Raw genomic sequence first — 16,887 nt, forward strand, 5'->3', positions numbered from 1 at the left:
TAAACATTGGTACAATTAGTGTCCCTACAAATTCAAACAATGTGACAACTGCCACCGGAAAGGGCATAAAGCATCGCATTGTAGAAAAAAATCTGGTAGAAAGACATCCATTAAACTTACGAAAATTTAACCAGAGGAACAAAATATCCGGAAATATGTATAGGTCAAAATGTTTAAAAAGAAAGTAAGGCTACAGCTTTATAGTGGGCCTGACATTTCCATTATTAATGTACAGACATGGAAGAGGCTTGGGAGACCCACTATGATTAAATCACATAAAACGGCGAGAAGCGTCAGTGGCGAAAAAATTACCTTCGAAGGAGAATTATTAACGAATATTTTTTTCCAGAACAGAGCCGAAAAAGCAAGAATTTTTGTTATGCGAAAATCAAATAACCTTTTTGGAACTGATCTGTTCGAAAAGTTTAGGCTATGGGATTTACCTTTAAGCTCATTTTGCCAAAAGGATGAGGATTCGAATGTGGGGGCAGAAAAACTTAAGAGGGAGTTAAAAGAGAATTTCCCAGACGTGTTTTCAGGCGGTTTATGAAGGTGTACAAAAGCGGTAGCAAAATTTGACATAAAAGTAAATGAACAGCCAGTGTTCAGAAAGAAAAGAAATGTTCCATACGCCGCTATAGAACAGATAGACGGCGAATTAGAAAGACTGGAAAACATGGGTGTCATCGGAAAAATTGATCACAGTAAGTGGGCTACACCAACAGTTTACATCAAAAAGGAGAGTAAGGAGATTCGGGTTTGCGCCGACTTCGCGACAGACTTAAACAGGGCGTTTAGGACTTTTAGAAGGCGAAACATTAAAAGGTATTTATATTTCCGTTAAAAATACTTAAAATTTTGACTCTTCTTAACCTTACCCTTCAACCAGATTTTATCTTATTTTATTTTTATTTTATCTTACTTTGTTTATCAACATCAAAAAACTAACTATTTTCCTTTTTATATTTTAAATATTTTCCAGATACATGTGCCTTACTTAACAAAATGCTACGTTTATTTTTGGTATCTTTAGAAAAAAACCCACCCAATATTTTTGCTGATGAGGAGACTTTGTTTCAAAAAACTATATGATAAAATTATTGTCCAAGACTCATTGTCTATCACAATAAAAACATCGTTTCGGAAACGATCGTACAATTTATTGATTTTGTTTGTTCTTCCTTATGAAACCGATTTTTAATTTTAATTATAAATTATTAATCATCTTAATATTAAAATAGCTCTAGGATATATATGCCTATCGAGCTTATTATATATCTACATTAGAACGAGCACTGTTTTCTTTTCTTTTGTTTTAATTATATTAATGAATGTACTAATACATTAAAATATACTCTGCTCTTTAGACTCTTGTTCTAATCCCTTAAGTATATATATATATATATATATATATATATATATATATATATATATATATATATATATATATATATATATATTAATCCTCCTTGGGTTGAGCACTGTCATAAATGTATCTCACCCGCTGCTTATTGGCATTAATGTGGAGCTTGCTGTTTATTTGTAAATAAACACGCAACCTGAACACTGTAAAAGCGGTGGGCGAGTGTTTATTTAAATGGACAGTCGAGGTGATCTTTTACGTGCAACGGTCTCATTAGCCAAAGGTTAGAACCTGCCTACTATCAAGTCGATGGTTGTAGGTTCAATCTCTGGCTAGAGAAAAGTGCTGGTCTAACCACACTGATGAGCTGTGATACAGCGAAACAGTATTGAATGTGGATGATTATATATATATATATATATAAAGTATTTACTTAAGCTTATATAGTCTTACCTGTGCAAGTTACTTATCTTTTTGTTTAATTTTCTTCATCTATGGTATTTTTTCCTGGTTACTTATTCATGGGATTATTGGATTACATACGTTTACAACAATTGAAAAACTTGTCTTTTGTATTTGATTTTGTACAATTTCTGATTCTCCAGTTTTCTTTTTTGCACAGCATATTTTTTATTTCCTTCAAAGCAGTTCTGGGTATTGATGTTTTGTTCTGTTTGTTTTTTGTTTTATTCTGTTTCTTTTTTCTTTTTTTTAATTCTTTTGGAGTTTCTCTGTTTTGGGCCGTCTCGTCTTGAAAGAAAATCATTTTTGACAATGAGATTTGGTTGTTTTTGAAAATCTTTGACATCAAGATGGTTTAGTAAAAAACAAATATTTTTGTAAAAGGTGGTCAAATCTGTCTGGCACCATTTTTCTATCAGTCTCCACAATATACATTAACTGAGTAAATGTTCAAATAGATAACAATTGTTAAATTATACTCGCTCGCACGCACACACACACACACACACACACACACACACACACACACACACACAAACACACACACACACACACACACACACACACACACACACACACACACACACACACACACACACACACGCACGCGCGCGCGCGCGCGCAGAGAGACACACACATATAATTGTGATAGCTAAACATAAGCATTAACGGACCAACAGATTAACATTGTATACTGTTTAGATCAGTGATTCCCAACCTTTTGTTTGGTCCGCACTAATCAGGAATTTTTTCCCAAGCGTCACATATCTATAATTGATAGTGTTTTTAAGGACAAGGTTTGCAATTTTCGAATAATATTTTATCAAAAGAAAATTGTAACTTTATTTCTTAATACAATTCACAAGAAAAATTACATATGTATTCAAGAAACAAATCCTAAATGCACCTTAATAAATAGTGCCTTAGTTGAAATAGCCCTAACTGCTAAGTATCAATAAATAGTACAATATAATACAAGGATTTGTTTAAAAAAATTACCCTTTTCTAAATAATAACTACTAAGTTAGTACATTGCTAAAGAAAAAAAAAACACAAAAGAATAATATGTAACCAATATCCGATTTTTTAACTAAACTTTGCTCGTACCTCATGGTAAATTGTATTGCATCCCAGGTGAAGAACCCCTAATCTAGCTTATTCTGGGCTATCATGATGGTAATAATGATGAGATTAAGAGATACAAACTTCCTTCGCTGATTTGCTAGGCCTGTTCTCTTGTGTGCACAGGACAATAACAATTAACAACAATTAAAATCCGGTCCCAGGATTCCAGTGTTAATAACAGAGGGAAGGAGATGTTCTAGTTTACGACACGGTGTACAGATAAAGAAATCAACAACAGATAAAGAAATCAACACAGACTTGCAAAAGAATGCAAAACCACTTAGTTATAATATAAATATAGATGCTTAAAGGCAGTAAAAGAAAAAGGTGAAATACAAGGTGTGGGGAGAGAGTTTAGGTATATGAAAACGAGCAAAGAAAGAAACTATGGTAAAATAATGTATGAAAACAAAGAGGATCTAACTTATAGGATCCTGATGGGTGACACAAGGACTACTCTAAAATAAAGAGCAAACGTGCAGAGGTGAGTTCTGCAAAAAAAATGATGGTATTATACAGTCCTCATGCTGTGTTAAGATGTTTTCTCAGGTGAACGGATAAGGATGCAATTTTAGTTTGCTCATTCTTGGCTGTGATTAAAATCTATCCAAACGGTATTCGAAATGACAGCAGGCAAGTTTTGTATCTAGCGATTACTTTTCTTAGACATTTTCAGCGATTAAGAGCATTTTCTCTATATCTTTTTTTTTATTTTCGTATTTGTCCACATCTTTTTCTTTCTTAACTCCAAACGACGTGTTCGCTGAGGCAGCCTTTTGCTGTCTTTTCCGGGTGAAACAAAAAAAAAATGGTCCATGGAAGAAAACTGACATGAAATGATATGCGTTTTCCGCTTTTGTTTTAAAAATTTATTATAAAATATTTCCACCATACCTGTTCATACACTGTCTGATTAAAATAGACATGATTTCGAGGTACCGTTGATAAAAAACGACTTCACTCGTGCACTATATCATATGTGACTCCATCAACTAGTCAAAAGACCAGAAGAAACTGGTCAACTTCAATCTTGGCCGCGAAGCATACAAGTCCTGGGTACTCACTCTTCAATAAAAGCATCTCACTGGATATTCTCATCTAATATCAGTGCCACGCTGATAGTAGATGAGGATATATTGTCGTGTAATCTTCATTGATCATGATAAAATTAATAAGCATTTACACAGTAATAATAACAAATATATATATATATATATATATATATATATATATATATATATATATATATATACATATAATGACTAGGGCGATGACAAGAGAATATTCTTTTCACTATTTTGACTCTCGAGTATATATCCGACACAATTATCCACAGTTAACCAACTGAGATCTACATCACTCTCTCTAAAAACATACAAGATATTAACTGATATATACTCGAGAGTTAAAATAATGAAAAGAATGTTCTCTTATCACAGCCCTTATAATGACACAACTAAAACGGGATAATCGTTTAGAAATACTAATACTGATGAAACTAAATATTAAAGTAATTTCATAATAAACCACTCAATGATAAAACTACTAAAGTGTTACTGCTAATAAAACAAACAAAATGTTGGATATTAAGGATTGAAATTTGGAGGACAAGCCAGGCAGAGACCGAAGTTTATTTGTACTAAATATGATTGGATTACAGAAAAGATTGTGAATCTATCATTAATAGATAGTATCTGCCTGTCTGAAGCCGAAACTATACTATTACTATATTTCAATACTCAGTTTAGTTCACTATACAATTTCATACTAACGTGTTATTTTGCCTTGATAAGGGTAAGGACAATACATATTCTGTTGTCATGGAACCATCTTCCAGACTTCTTCGTTTCGAGGAGGCGCAGTGTAGTATATGTTCATTTGTAATGATAATATCGTCCCTGGCATTACCTTTTCTCTTGGGGGGGAGGAATGTAGTATCTGTTCAGTGATCATGCTACAATTCTCCCAAGGGTTACCTTCGTTATTTTTAAGGGGGAGGGATTAATATTGTTATATATATTCTGTTGTTATGATTTTATGCTCCCATGCATTAATTCCTTCTTTGGGAGGGGCAATGTAATATATTTCTTCGTCATATGCTTTCTCTGATCACATACTTTTGCTAGTTTTATTCATGATTCTATACGTGGAATTTTGTTTTATTTCATTCTTTTTGTAGAGGACACGCCATATTTAATCGAAATTTCCATTCACACAAATTTATAAGAGCAGATATACAAGCATTAATCCAGTTAAAAGGCCTTGCTGCAGAAAAAAAAAACGTTCAATAGCTAATGTAGCAGCAAGTCCTAGAAACATATACGCAGAAAAAACTGTTGGAAAAAAGTCACAAACAATCTGCTATGGTGGTGCAATTTCTACAGCTAAATAGCTATAAAATGGAGCTTTTAAACATGACATAGTAATAAGAGACAAGAGGAAAAAAGTAGCAAACCTAGTTGAAGTCAGTCACCCTGATGATGCAAGCTTAAACAGATATGAGAAGGAAAAGATAATGAAATACCAAGGTCTTTATATGGGATGAAAGAAAACTGGAATATGAAGGTCTCTTTCATTCCAATAGTTATAGCAGAAACTAGACTCCCGAAAAGTAATTGAAAAACCACTCGGCGAATGTACCTAGTAAACCAAGTGCAAAAGAGATACAAATAATTGCGCTTAAAGGAGCAGTAAGTATCTCTCTCGGTAGGAGTCTCTGAAATAGCAGATGAATGTCTGGTATTTGAGAAAATGATGCATCTTCAGTAAAAACAAGATATAAGAAAAAATTTTAATAAAGATATATATATATGCGTGTGTGTGTGTGTGTGTGTGTAAAATCACACATAACAGTCATGTGTACATCATTAGAGCAATATGCACAGTATATATTTACTAGCATACCGCCCGGCGTAACCCAGTTTTCAAATATGTATAAATATTATTTTAATTAATGCAGAATTCTTATTTATTATAACCAGAAATACCGTAGGCATTAAAGTAACGTTAAACTTATTTTCTTAAAAATGAAGTAAAAAAATAAAACGGAAATAAACTGAGACATATGCATGCGAGTATTATGGTTTTTCTAAACACTTCACTTCTTGTAAGTAAAAAAACAAACAAAAATACCATAGGGCCAGCTTGATACGATCTTTAAAAAGTGTTTTCAAGTCTACTTATTCTTAACATAATTTAATCTGTCATGTGAACGATTCACGCATGCGCATTCGTTAAACAATTGACTAACAGATAAAAATCCGATGACCTCCACATACCAATTTTTCAATTTTGTCCCCCTCAGCAGTCCTTTTTTCCAAATGAAAACCAATTAAAACAATTTTCCACATGTCTAAATATCCTATATATCAAATTTCAATCTGTAGATAAATAAATCGTCGAGTATATAGGTTAAAAAGTGTATTCACACGCACACACATTCTCACTTTTATAGATATACTACCAAGCCTTCTGGAGTTGCCAGGTAGTAAAACACGCATAAATATTATATTTTGATTATTGCAGATTTCTTATTTATTATAAACAGAAATGCCGTAGGTATTAAACATAACGTTAAAATCTTTTTTAAAAAATGAAGTTAAAAAAAACAGAAAGAAATTAAGTATGCAAGTATTACGTTTTTTTCTAAACAATTGACTTATTGGAAGTAAAAAAAAAAATACTCGACCTGACATCGAAACCAAAACCTAAAGACAGTAAGTCAAGTACAATTAAACATTCGGTCAGCGTGACACGATCTTTAAAAATGTTTTCAAATCACCTTATACTTAACATAACGAATCTATCATGTGAATCATCTACGCATGCGCAAACGTGAAAGAGTTAGCAAACAGATAAAAATCTGACGACCCCCACATACAACTTTTTCAATTTTTACTCCTTAGAAGCTCTTTTTTCCAGTTGTAAACAATTAACTTTACCACATGTCTGAATACCCTATATACCAAATTTCAAGTCTGCAGATTAAAAATTCTCTGAGGATGTAGGTTGAGAAATGTCCCCGCATACACACATTCTCACTTTTATGGATATATGGATAACTGAAGATCAGTTTTGAAGATTCCAGCAATTTTCTAGATGAGATAAATTCAAAGGTAGTAAATTGTAATTTTGTTTGGGAATTTTCCTCAATCTCTGATTGAATTAATGTCTGCTAAAACCATCAATATTGCCTCTGATCAAATTGTATTAAACATGACAGCAATTTGCCGTCGTAAACAAGATATTTTCAAAAATAGTGTATGAAATATTGAAAACAACAAATTGCAAGTATTTAATGGAGAATGTTTGGCTTGCTTGTTTTAAAGAGTTAATTAAAAAATAAACTGGATACGTTTGCTCACTAACCCGACTGAGTAAATATTTGATTTACTTTATTGGCTTAAATAATGCCCTTATTAAATGTTAGAGGATATCTCCGATTGTGTTTAATCTTGGAAGGAAGCTGATGAGGATCCTCTTAGGCATTTCCGAAATGAATCCAAGATGTCTGCCCTTGTTCTTTCTTCTTCTCGTTAACCTATTCGAATCTTTCATTGTTATGTTTTATATTTTGTTTTTTTCTGCATCTTTTTATCTGGAGAATTCTATTTCTATTGTTAAACAGATTTATATTGTCAAAACTTGGCTGCATTATATATATGCACTGAAATACTCTGACTTTAAGTATTGTAGACAGTTGCTAATTGACATTTGCATTAAAGAATTATTAAAATTATAGAATTACTAAAACTGATGGGCAGAAATAAGAGGCCCACAGTATAAATGCTGGAGTCCCTCAGGGGTCCATAATGGGCCCAACTCTCTTCCTGATCTACATCAATGATCTCCCAAAACTCATACTTAAATCATTCGTTGACATCTATGCTGATGACACGACCATCTATAGCAACACATCTTAGGCCGTAAATGATAAAGTTCTCTCTGATTCTCTCTCCTCTGATCTTGAGCGTGTGGTACAGTGAGGGAAGAGATGGCTGGTTACTTTTAATGCATCTAAAACCAAGCTCCTATTTTTACATCATCAACGCTCTGATCCCCATCTGGCATCAATTGAAATGGGTAGCTCTCGTCTTGGGGAAGCTCCATGTTTTCAAAAGCTTCTGGGTTTGAACTTTACTTCTGATCTGAAATGGAACATGTACATCATGTCTGTTGTCCAGGTCGCTGGGAAATTGGTAGGATCCTCGAGAAGATATCTCACTACTGATGCAATTCTCTATCTATATAAAAGCCAAGTACGCCAAATGATGGAGTACGGCTGCCACATCTGGGCAGGAGCTGCTGAAAACAGCCTATCCTGCCTTGACAGAGCATAAAATAGACTTTGTGGTAGTGGAGGATGCCCTTTTCTCTTCCCTGCAACCTCTCTCCCGCAGAAGGGATGTTGCGAGCCTGTCTTTGTTTTATCGATATTTCCATGGCAAGTGCTCGTCCGAGCTCCAATCTCTGGTCCCTCCTCGCCAATCTTTCACGAAAAACACCCGTCTAGCTGAAATCACTGTCAGTAATTTTCCCCACTCTTTATCTGTGCCAAAATCAAAACGTAGATTCCATGAACAAAGCTTCTTTCTTAGAAGTGCACACCTGTGGAACTCTCTTCTGTTTGCCTGTTTCCCACCTGATTACAACCTGGATGTCTTCAAGTCCAACATAAACAAATTCCTGATGAATCGCCCCCTTAAGTAAGACACTGTATCAAATCTTCAATACTAACGATTACTATGATACTATCCCATTGATTACTGTAACGCAATAACCTTTATCCCTCGAGTGACTTCCGGGCCTTGATAAGTGGTGGCCTCCATTAAAAAAAACAAAAAAACAAAAAACTATCTATATCTAATACTAATAGATAATTACTATCTACTTGAAGCTATAACCATACTATTACTTCTATACAATCTTTCAATGATCAATGCAGATTAGTTTTATTTGATACGAATTTACTGCTTTTCACTTCCGAAATCAGTGATGAGGTAGTGTAATATATATTCTTTTTTCATGATGTCATTATCCCAGGATTTACCTCCTCCTTTAAAAAGTAGTGTAATATATATTCTTTTGTCATGATGCAATCCTCTCAGGCATTGTTCCCTCCTTCTTTGGAGAAGAGTGCAACATTTGCTCTGTGATTATTATACTATCATCACAGGGTTTATCCTCTTGTATATTTTGGAGGAATAGGGAAGTATCTGTTCTGTCATAAAACTATCCTCCAAGGCATTCTCTCCTCCTTGTTCACAAGAAATTGTCAGAATCGGCTATTTATTGGCAGGCTTAATAGTTACATTATAGATATGTCAGTAAAAATGTACTGGAATGAGAATATTGTGGCTAATATATATAATAATAAAATAATGAATTTTACACAACTAACTCCACAGCGAAATATCATAGTGAATGCCAACAATAAAATTTATAAAGAAACACCAGAATGTTGTCATCATGTGTGATTTGGTTGCATATTGAACATGACGGTGTCAAAAATGCAGTAGAGAAACCCACCCAATAAATGTTACCGTGATATTTATTGTGTAGGTTTCTACCACCATTTTGTTTTATTTTTTTTATTTTTAAGTCATCGTCAAGACTTCAAAGCTGTAAGAGACATCACGGATGTTTGTTTCTTGTTTTCGTTTTACGCTCGACACTACTTGTTTCTCAAACTGAATAAACATTTAAAAATACGTAAAAACATTAAAAACTTTCCTAGCTATGTAGAAAAGTAACTTCTCTTGCTCTTTAGTAACATTTATTTGTTATAGATTTATTTTGGACCACTTTTTCGTACCATCTATTGATTGTAAAATAAACCCAATTATTTATCTTAAAGAATAAAAAAAGCTTTCGACTTATAAAAATGTTTTTCTCAGGTTCTGAAATTTCATTTTGTAAATCATCTTTCCCGTTGGAGATATAAAATCCCTCGCGGATAGTAGTCCATGCAGATGTTAGTCACGGTTGGTACAAATGTCTGGACTCTGTGACTAACAGCTTCATGGACTACTATCCACGAGTGATTTTATATCTCCAATAAAAAAAGGTGATTTACAAAAACATATTTCAGAACCTGAGGAAGACTTTTTTTATAAGTCGAAAGCATGTTTATTCTTTAAGGTAGATAAACAATTTATTTTGGAGAAAAACACAAATGCACCATTTTGCTTTCTAATTTATGTATATATTAATATGATAGAGTGTGTTATTTTGTGAGTCACACTTACATCTCCGTTTTCTCAATGACTGTCGTTTAATTGTTATGATCTTCCGTTTTTATCAAGAATTCTTCATAAGTTTTGGTTTCAGTTTCAACTATAGCTGATGCACCTAAGTCATATGGATATTTTTTTAATTATTTTTGAAATCACAACTTTATAATATTGTATTGTGTTTCGTATGGATACGAAACGTCCCAATAGCACTCTCCCTGTTTATTTTTATTTTTATTTCGGACTATTAGTCTCATCTTTATTAGTTGTTGTTTTTGGATCTTTTTATTGGTTCACAACGTTTCGGCCAACTTCCTCTGGCCTTCGTCAGGTGGTAACCGCGACGGATAGGAACTTCGAATCTCCTAACTGCATTCTCAGCCATCACTGCCATCGGTAGTTGTTGTCGTCTCACCACATTTTTGACCAATTACCTCTGAAGATAGCGGTTTCAATCCCACCCAAAGCGTGCCAGAAGTAATTGTTCAAAAATGTGGTGAGATGACAACAACTACGGATGGCAGTGATGGCTGAGAATGCAGTTAGGAGATTCGAACTTCCTATCCGTCGCGGTTACCACCTGACGAAGGCCAGAGGAAGTTGGCCGAAACGTTGTGAACCAATAAAAAGATCCAAAAACAACAACTAATAAAGATGAGACTAATAGTCCGAAATAAAAATAAAAATAAACATATAATGCTCATCTAAAAAAAAAATGAATTCCAATTAAGGAATAATATATATATATATATAGCACTCTCCCTGACGAAGCGCTAGCTCTGTATACTACTCCAGTAGTGTCCGCCATGTTACTTCATAGTGTTGACGTCGGACTCGACGTATCGTTCTTTTGTGCTAATAAAAACTTTATTTAAAGGGTATTCAGCATTTGTTTTACTTATAACAATTCTATTAGCACAAAAGGGTAAAAAAAAAACGGAAAAGATTTTAAAATGGATTGTGTCCTGAGGCCTCGATTGGACGTAAACCCTAATTCATCTAATGCCGAGTGAGAGTTTAAGCACTGGCTTGCTACGTTCAAATATTTTTTAGCGGCACTACCCCAGGAAAATCTCAACAAGTTGTCGGTCCTGATAAATTTTATTTCACCAGATATTTTCAAATACGTCAGTGATTGCGGAAATTATGAAGAAGCCTATCTCAAACTGGAGGAATCTTTATCAAACCAAAAAAACGAGATATACGCACGGCATCTACTCACCACGAGGCGTCAGCAACCAGGAGAAAGTCTGGACGAGTATCTTCGGGCATTACGAGTCCTTAGCAAGGACTGCAATTTTAGGGACGTCAGCACGGCGATATATGCTAATGAATCGATTCGGGATGCATTTATTGCCGGAATTCAGTCCCATACCATTTGTCAGCGTTTGTTGAAAAATAAAACGCTCGACCTGGACACTATGTTTGACCAGGCCCAAGCGCTGGACAATGCAACGAGGAATATGGAATCGTATTCACCAGCACGATACCGGGAACCAACCACTGTAGTCCTTGGGAAAGAAGAGACATCGAACTTGGATTTTAATCAAATAAACCTAAATGCTGCTTAAATCAGAAATTAAATGTTGGAACATTGGAAATTATAAACACCCAAAATCCCGATGTCCAGCGGATCGGGCATTTTGCAAAATGCTGCAAATCAAATAATACTACTCAATCAACTTCTGCCTCGGTCCATTATCCAACCTTAGCCTCTATAAGTTCGAGTTCGGCAGTTCCATTGTCCCTACAGAGATCCACCGTAGAAATTCACATTTGGGTCGGCCATTAATGGGCAGTGGTAGCTCTGACAGCTTTATTCATACCAAAGTAGCTGAGGATCTGGATTTAAAAATAGCAGATTCAAACTTGAGAGTTTCGATGGCATCGTCTGACCTCTCATCCAAAGTGGTAGGTTTAAATAACCTCTGTTGTGATGTGATTCTCGGACTGGATTTTCAAAGTAAACATGAAAGTGTTACCTTCAAATATAGTGGGAGTTCAACTCCTATTGAGATTTGTGGACTCACTGTGGTTTCGGTGGAACCGCCTGAACTTTTGCTAATATAAATAAGAACTGCAAACCGGTTGCCACCAAGTCTAGACGTTATAGCTCAAGTGATAGCAAGTTTATTGACTCAGAGGTTAAGCGCCTTTTAAAGGAGGGGATCATCGAAAGTTCAAACTCCTCTTGGAGGGCACAAGTGGTTGTGGTTAAATCCGATAATCAGAAAAAGAGAATGGTCATTGATTATTCTGAGACTGTGAATAAGTACACAAGCCTTGATGCCTACACCCTGCCCCGGCTGGATGACGTAGTGAATAAGGTTGCTCAGTATAATGTATTCAGCACAATTGACCTGAAAAATATGTATCACCAGATCCCCATCAATGAGAATGACAAACCCTTCACTGCTTTTGAAGCTAACTCCAGTTTGTATCAGTTCACCTGAATACCTTTTGGGGTTACAAACGGAGTTGCATGTTTTCAGCGAATTGTCGATGAAATTATTAGTTCTGAGGACTTACACGACACCTTTGGATACTGGACAATATTTTCGTCTGTGGAAAGGATCAGGAGCAACACGATGAGAATCTGGCGAAATTTATCAAAGTAACAGAAAAACGGAAAATTACGTACAATAAAGAAAAGTTAGTGTTTTCTGTGAATGAACTGAGCTCCATGGGTTATATCATTGGACCCAACGGTCAAATTAAACCCGACCCCGAGAGGTTGAAGCCTTTAAAAGAACTCCCTTATCCAACTGACGGCAAATCACTCAAGCGAGCCCTGGGTTTTTTCTCGTATTATTCAAGGTGGATCCACAGGTATTCTGATAAGATTCAGCCTCTTATTAAGGCCAATTTATTTCTTCTTAATCAGGAAGCTCGAAATGCATTTGACAGTCTAAGGCTAGATATTGAATCAGCTGTAATAAAAACTATCGAAAAGAATGCTCTCCTTGAGTTGGAGACTGATGCCTCTGATTGTGCTCGTTCTGGAGTCCTTAACCAAAATGGTAGACCAGTTGGTGTTTTCTCACGAACTCTACATGGCTCTGAACTAAACCATCCAACTGTTCAAAAGGAAGTGGCTGCCATTATAAAAGCAGTTAGATATTGGCGCCATTAGCTCTTGGGGAAGCACTTCAAACTTATTACTGATCAGATATCAGTAAAATTTGTTTACAACCAAAATCATCATAGTCGAATAAAAAACGATAAATTGCTCCGTTGGAAATTGGAGCTTTCATGCTTCAATTTTCACATTATCTATCGCCCTGGTGAGAATAATCTTGTAGTTGACGCAGTGACACATGCTTTTTGCGCTACTGTGAATAGTAGCAACAACCTCCTCAATTTGCATCGATCCTTGTGCCATCCTCGGATTACAAGGATGATGGTCTTCATAAGGAGTAGAAACTTCCCTTACTCCCTTGAGGATATTCGGCAGATGACAAAGGACTGTATTGTTTGCAACAAGTGCAAACTAAGATTTTTTCGCCCTATTGATGGGCATTTAATCAAATCAACTCAACCTTTCAAGAGGTTGAATCTCGATTTTATAGGACCCCTACCTTCATCTACCCCAAATAAGTATATGTTGGTATTAGTTGATTAATACAGCCGCTTCCCATTCATATACCATTATAGAGACACAAGTACTCAGTGTACTACAATCTTGCTCCCACCTGTTTTCTATATTTGGCATGCCCAGCCAAGTTCATTCAGATAACGGGAGTTGTTTTAAGAGTGCTGAGTACAAGAATTATATGCATGACAAAGGGATCTCCACCAGCAAACATTATCAAATAGAGGTCAAAATACAGAAGTGCAATTGATGATTTCACTTATTCCATGGGAAAGGAAAACATTCTCTTCGTATTGTAGAAGATATGAATATCTATATAAAAAAGATAGTGAAAAAATACCAAACTCTAAAAAGGTTTGCCCGCTACACCGAAAATTAGGACCACTGAACATAAGTTCGTGGAAAACAAGCGAACTGACTTTTGCTGAAGCAGTTAAATTTCTAACATAGCCATTTAGCCCTAAACTTCAGTGTTTCATAAAAGATAGAAATGTTAAAATTTAATCAGAAAATAACAATAAAGATTTTTCGACGTTTACATCAATTGTGAATAAACACTAATAATTTCTAACTTTCTGAACTATAATTTTAAATGATAGTATTCATGCAAGAACTGGTATCAAAGAGTGGCGCAGAAATTAGATGAAAAAATGCTAAGCAAGTTGGAATTAGAATCAAATCTAGCATTACGAAACCTAGCCGGAGATTGATAAAGTATTTTTTATTAAATAAGACTCTAAAAATATTGAAGAATCGGGTATTGTTCACATAAAGAAGATGCGTCATAAAGCACATTTCAACTCTCCTTTAATCCTTTAAGAACAAGTAAAAAAATTCACTCGCCTACAAAGGCAAGTCATCCCAATAAAAAATTAAAAAATACCACCTAGTCCCAGTGTCCGTTGCGAAGCTCTTCATTTGGTTATACCGTGTTAAAGCCTGTCTGCCTTGTAAAAAAAATTCATACAAGAATATTGGAAATAAAACTAGAGTTAAATCCACAAGAGCTGACGATCAGGATGACACAGGTATGAGAACGTACCAGGGACCTCTAATAAATTCCCAGACTTTTTTGTATATAGACAAAAAGCATCAGTTTTTGAGTGGCATAAAAGATTCTAGTGGGGGATTCGGTCGGAATAGGCCAGCACTCTTCAAATCGGGTCAGTGGCATTTCCACAAGAACACTGCACCAGTCCATAACTCCATCCTTGTCACAGACTATTTAACCAAAATGGGCATCAAGACAAGTCCTAAATAAAAATGTCAAATTTCAATTAAACTCGGGATCTGATTTGTTTATAATCAATCTGCATTCATGGAAAAGGGTAAATAACCAACCATGTTAAAAATAAAATATAGCTAGATCGATTGCTGGCACAAACATTAAATTCAAGAGTTAAATTATTGTCAACATTACGTTAAATGAAACTATTGAACGATAAAAAACTATGTGTGAAAACAAAGGCCAACAATTTATTTGGATCAGACTGGATGTATCAGTTCAGTTTTTAAAATTTATCATAAACACCTTTTACCAGAAAATATCTACGTTTAAGAAAGGTCAGGAAACGAAAACATACCATCCGAAATCTCTTCAAAAGCAACCTGTGTATGAATAATAATCAAAGACATATTAAATTAATTGCATACAGCAAATCAAAAGCGTTAAAAAAATAAAACATATAATTTGAAACGACGTTAAGAAATAACGAATCTATGACGAGAATAATTAAACAGTGAGCAGAAAATATAAGCGTTACAAACAAGGAAGCACCAAAAGGAAGTTTTTTTTTAATGCAAACAAAAGGTTGAAGCTTTATTAAGGTTAAAACTAATTTCAAACCGAGTCGCAAGTAGAATGGACAAATACAAGATTGGTCCGACCGTACCAGTTTCTTTGTGTGACTGCCTAAATAGTAATACCAAATTTACTGGACTTTCGAAAGGGAATTAAGGTGTTACTCAAAAAACTAATGGATGGTATTATTTAAGAAACGTAGATCTTAAATCTAATTGTAACGGATTAAAGATTTGGTCTATGTCGTTCGCGGCCCCAAACGGAAGTTTCCAAACTTTATTGTGATAAATTCTAGAAGTAAACAACAATTAGACCCCTGTGGAGTTATGGTTTGGAATAGGGATGTTGCGGTGTGTAAACCCTACGGGTAATAATGAACTCATTATAAATACAAGGAGAATATGTCTCATGGCGTTAGCACAATTATACACAAGTCATATAAACCTGGCAGTCGGACTGACGTATAACCACAAACTCTTTTTTTTTTGTAATTACTTTTCTGTTCAATAGATGCGTACCCACTAAATACCGAGTTGTTGCTTTCTTCTGGACCTTTACGGGATCACAACACTAATTGTATATGATATTTATTGGTTGCTATTCTTCAGGAACATTATTGTTTGTTGAACGAAATTATAAGGGGCGGAACTATTCCGTGATCGTATGAGTGTTTTTATTTTTGGAATTGGTATTATGTCAACATATAATGTGGGAAATCCTTATGTTGGTTGACAATTAATCACGAGAATAGGGTATGCTTATTTGTTGACCATTGGAGATGATTTAGGATATGAAAGGAGATTTATGAATCCTGATATAGAAATTCCGTTCAGGTACACGAGTTCAAAAAAATGCATTTAACAAGGTTATATTGGCCAAAATCTAGTGGGAATAACATCCAAGATGACAACAGTAGTCGGAATAATCCAAATAATACACCGTGTTTTTTTTGTTTGTTTGTTTTAATTAAATACAATTAATAGAAAATATATTCAAACCAGAAATGTAACTATAAATTAGCAATAGCTACAAGGAGGTGACGGTGGCTACGTGGTTGACGGCACGGACTGACAACCAGAGTGCGCCAAGTTTGAACCCAGTTCGTTTAACAGAAACACTTTAATTTAGGTATGTTGGTAACCTTCCTACAAGTATTCGATGTCTTCTCGAAAGTAATCTAACTAAAAAGATATCAGAGCAACGAATGCCAACAATACTCATTCGATTTATACGAAATGATGATGCTAGGCAACGACCACAACAACCGCAATAGAAGTTCGAATAACCCAAATAATAAAAATTATCAATACTC

The sequence above is a fragment of the Euprymna scolopes genome, chromosome 1 (genome assembly GCF_053919585.1).
Source record: "Euprymna scolopes isolate OS-2025 chromosome 1, ASM5391958v1, whole genome shotgun sequence".
In the NCBI taxonomy this organism is placed as follows: Eukaryota; Metazoa; Mollusca; class Cephalopoda; order Sepiida; family Sepiolidae; genus Euprymna; species Euprymna scolopes.